The sequence below is a fragment of the Ursus arctos genome, unplaced genomic scaffold (genome assembly GCF_023065955.2).
Source record: "Ursus arctos isolate Adak ecotype North America unplaced genomic scaffold, UrsArc2.0 scaffold_1, whole genome shotgun sequence".
NCBI lineage: Eukaryota > Metazoa > Chordata > Mammalia > Carnivora > Ursidae > Ursus > Ursus arctos.
In genome coordinates this window covers 80775879-80780692 of record NW_026622763.1, presented here as the reverse complement: position 1 = coordinate 80780692, position 4814 = coordinate 80775879, and positions in this window count along the sequence as shown.

Below are 4814 nucleotides of genomic sequence, written 5' to 3'. Positions count from 1 at the left end.
CGTTGGGAGTTGCAGACTTTTCAACAGGGGTCACAGACAAAATCAAATCACACAGAACTATCGACAAATGTCTAAGACTTTATATAATTTTGCCGCAAATTTTGAGGCATTGCACCTACGAAACATGGGTCAAGATTCCTTGGCTTGCATTCTGCAAATCCTTAACTTATTTTCATGGCTGGCTAGGAACCAGCTTCCAAATTAGACTAATTTTACTAATGGGAATGTTAGTGATCAATTTCCTCCTTGTTTGCCTCTTTAAATATTGCAATAATGCAGTTCCCTACTATTATACATAGTATATTTTATTTTATTGTGGTGAGAACATTTAACATGAGATCTACCCTCTCAACACATTGTTAGTGTATAATATAGTATTATTGTCTCTGAGCACATGCTGCCCCGCAGATCATAGAAGATATTTATCTTGCAGATTTACTAGGGCTAACATATCTCCCCTAATTCCCCCAAAGCACCTTGAGATGCCCAAGCACCACAGGGCCAATAGTATTAACTATATTTTCTTATTTATGTAATCTCCACACTGTGGAATTTGGAGGCTTTCGACCCAGGGAAACCACCGACCCAGGATTAACTAATTCCAAGAGATAACAAATAACTTGCCTACTAGCAAAGCTTTGATATGCAAGCGAACCAATCCCGGAGTCCATACCCCCAACCTGGATGCATTCATCCGACCTCAACAGCCCAGGACTCAATTCTTTGCCCTAATCACTACTGGGCAAAGTACCAGACAACTGGAGACCATCCTATAGCCCAGAGTCCACAGAAACTGAACTCTCCAATTACAGTCTGTACGCCTTGCTTACCTTGCTTAGCCTTCCTTCCCGAGAAAATCTCCATTAAGGCTCCCGCCTGCAGTCTCCCTACCCCCTCCCTCTGCTAATCAGGCACACTCCTTCCCCAGTGGCCTTCCTAGCAGGCCTGCCATCTGTTTCTAAGGGACTGTGAGTATAATGAAAACATTTTCATTCATGGCAACTGCTTTCATGTCCCTGTCTCTTACGATTTCTCCTCAAAACAAGTCCAGGGAACATTATTAGAACAACTGGTGCAGACAGCAGCGTCGTTTCACACCAGAAAGAGATGGTATCTCCTTGAACTGCTTGGCCTCACCGACTAAACTCAGCGGCCATGCTCACTGCCGAAAGGGCACTGCGGCTGCTGACACGCTAGCTGCTTGCTGCCTATTGAACTGTGTTCTTTTTATCGGCTATTGCCATGATTTCCCAGCCTAAAATTGGAGAACTCAAAGAGCTGAGTGCTCCATGACCTATCATGTCGAGAGTTATTTCCACAGGTGCTCACGAAACCCTGCAACAGAGCGTCCGCAGAGACACCGCACAGAACGCCTCCGAGAGTGTCCATTAGACTAAAGTGTCAGGTCTGGAACTGTATCGTGTTCTTTTTTTTCTGACCACAGTAGTATGAATGTAAAATTCATGAGCAGAATTTTGGAAAACTCACAAACATGTGGAATTAAACCACAATACCAGAACAACCAATGAATCAAAGAGGAAAACAAAATGGAAACCAAAAAGTACCTTGAAACAAACAAAAATAAAAACACAACAAAGTTTATAAGACAAAGCTGAAACAGTCCTCACAGTAATGTTTTACTGAAAAAATACACGAAGAATGCAGAAAGATCTCATATACTAATTGAACATGACCACAGGAAACAACAGACAGAACTACCTACATCACCAAAAATTAGCAGGTAGGTAGAAAACAATAAAGTCAGCAGAATTCAAAGAAATACACAATGGAAAGACAAAAGAAAAGATCAATGAGGGGCGCCTGGGTGGCACAGCGATTAAGCATCTGCCTTCGGCTCAGGGCGTGATTCTGGCGTTACAGGATCGAGCCCCACATCAGGCTCCTCTGCTAGGAGCCTGCTTCTTCCTCTCCCGCTCCCCCTGCTTGTGTTCCCTCTCTCGCTGGCTGTCTCTCTCTCTGTCAAATAAATAAAATAAAATCTTTAAAAAAAAAAAAAAAGAAAAAGAAAAGATCAATGAACAAGGGTTGTCTTTTTATAATGATAAACAAAATGGCAAATTTTAATTAAACGGACCAAGACAAAAGGAGGAAGGACTCCAATTCATCCCATCAGGAACGAAAGAGGGGAGACGTCAACTCCTACCACAGGAGTCCACGGACCAGAGAGAGGACTATACAGTTACATGCCCACAACACGACAGCCTAGAAGCAGCAGTTACATCCTACGTTTGTGGGTCTCCTTGACCTTGCTTTGCTCCCTCCTTTCTGACAAATTGTCCGTCCAGGCTGGGTCCCAAAATGCCCTCTCCCCCTGTGCCTGCTGACCTTGCGGGCTGCTTCCCCCGCGGGCCATGCCCGCCCTGCCACCTCCCTGTCGTAGGGGACCATGGACATCATACGAACTTCTTCCTTCAGGGCAATCTTTTTCCTGTCTCTGTTCCTCACTCTTTCTGCCCTAAACCATGGCAGGCCCGGTAGGTCAGACCCCGGGCCTGCAGGCACGTGGATCCCCACATAGAGCCGAGGCCACACACCCTGGACGGCTCAGGCTCACGGCCAGGACCCAAGAGCACCGGCCACCACCTCGAGGGAAACACTGCTGTGGCTCCATGATGCACTGTCTAGGGTCCGGTGTGGCCACGATTCCCCAAACTAACACGGGGCAGCTCAGAAAGTGGGGTCCCCCTAAGCTGCCTCAAAGAGTGCGGTGAAGAGCGCCAAGCCCCCCAGAGCCCCGCAGGGGACCCAGACGAAGCCCAGACACGGCCGCATGCGGTGCTGCGAGGGGGCCACCCAGGAGCATGGATGGGGCTGAGCAAGTGCCACGGTGCGCCCGGGCTGCTCGCTGGTGCCCAGACCAGCCTCCGCAGACATAAAGAATGTTCCATGACATTTGTGAGGATGCTGAGGCAGGCATGAGTCGGATCACAGCAATAGATACAGGGGCCCCTCGAACTGGGACTTCATTTCGGGGAGAGAGGGCCCTTCAAACTAACTACAGCACACACAAGTGCGAATTATAATTTAACAGCAGGGTCGGGGACAGTGGATGGAAAAGACGCAGAGGAAACTAACAGGGGATCTGGTTAAGGTGACCACACAGGATTCTTGCTGAAGACAGCCCAGAGGGGTCAGTCACATCTGGGGAAGGATGGCATCCTGGCAATCCCGAGGAGGTATCCTGGGTGTCCAGAGATGGAAGGAGTGGGTTCTGGTCAAAGCTCACCCAGCAGAGTGCTTCCTAAAATTCACTTTACAAGGAGGTACAAAGATGACCCTCAGAGAAATTCTGGAGCCTGACTGAGGTCTGGGAAAGCAAAAACGTTGTCACGGAGGAGGCCCCCGTAGACGGTGAGCAGCACAAAGTTCCAGGGTGCCTAGTGTCGCTGCACAGGTAGGACACCACGTGCAGTGCGGTGCACGGCCCCCTTACTGTGCGCACAACACACGAGTTAGTGATGCGTGCCGAGCGGCGGTGCTGTGTCACATACAGTGCCACTTTACGGAAAACAAATAGTCACCGACACTCGTTCAGATGTGAGACACGCTTTATAAGGGACCTCGGCAATAAGTATAAGGATCTCTGACTTTGGGATTCCTGCTTTAGGGAGAGACTGGCTCAGCTCGAAATATAACCGGGGCAACAGTGACTACAGAACTGAACTAACACATGAGTTTCCCTTAGCCGCTGAGTTTGTGCCACTTCAGAGCAATAGAAAAAATTTCAGTAATCAGTTGGAAATCTATGGTTATATTTATTACACAAGCAATACACAAATATTGCCCTTACAAATTTTTAAACATTGACCTACGATACTGTATCAAACTTTAAAACTTTTGCACTTCAGGGCAAGAATCACTAGAGTAAGGTGCAACATACAGAAAAGGAGAACATAATTACAAATCAAATATCTAAAAAACAATTTCCTATCCAGCCTATTTCAGGAAATTCTGCAACTCAACAATATCAAAACAAACTGCCTCATTTACATGGGCAGAAGACATTTCTCTAAAGAAGGTACACAAACTGCCAACTAGCATATGAATGACGCCCAGCATCACTAATCATCATGGAAATCCATATCAAAACCACAGTGATATCTTATCTCACAGTATCAGAATAGCCGCTATCAATAGAACAAAAATGACTATTGCTAGGGGGATGGAATTGGGAGGTAAGAACACAAGACACTGTCCCATGCAAATGTGAACTTTGTACTCCTCCCTGGTGGAAAACCATATAAAGGTTTTTAAAAATATGAAAATTGAGACTAGGACATGATCCAAGAATCCCACTTGTGCTATTAACCAGAACTACTAAAAGTTGTGTTGGAAACACATCTGGACCCCCATGTTCATTAAAAAATTGTTCAAAATTGCAAAGAGATGATGCTATCCCAAAAGTCAATCACTAGAAGAATGGAGAGAGAAAATGGGGTGCAAACGCACAATGCAATACTCTGCAGCCTTCAGAAGAACAACAACAAAAACAGCAACAACAATTTCAGATACTATGGCATGAATGCACATCAAGGACAATTTACTCAGTAAAATAACTCAGTCCCAAGAAAGATAAATTGGTTGGCCCCACTTCTTCAAAGCATGGTACCACTGGTAGGTGCGCCAGCACGGGGAACGGTGCCATGGTACGGTGGTAACGCGATGGGCGTTCCTACAGGGCGCCACGGTTACGGGGAAAGTACACTCCATGACACTTGTTAAAGGTGGAAATGCAGCTTTCACTCAGGAACACTGCAATACGTGCAGGGACCTCTGCTATTGGGCTTTCCACG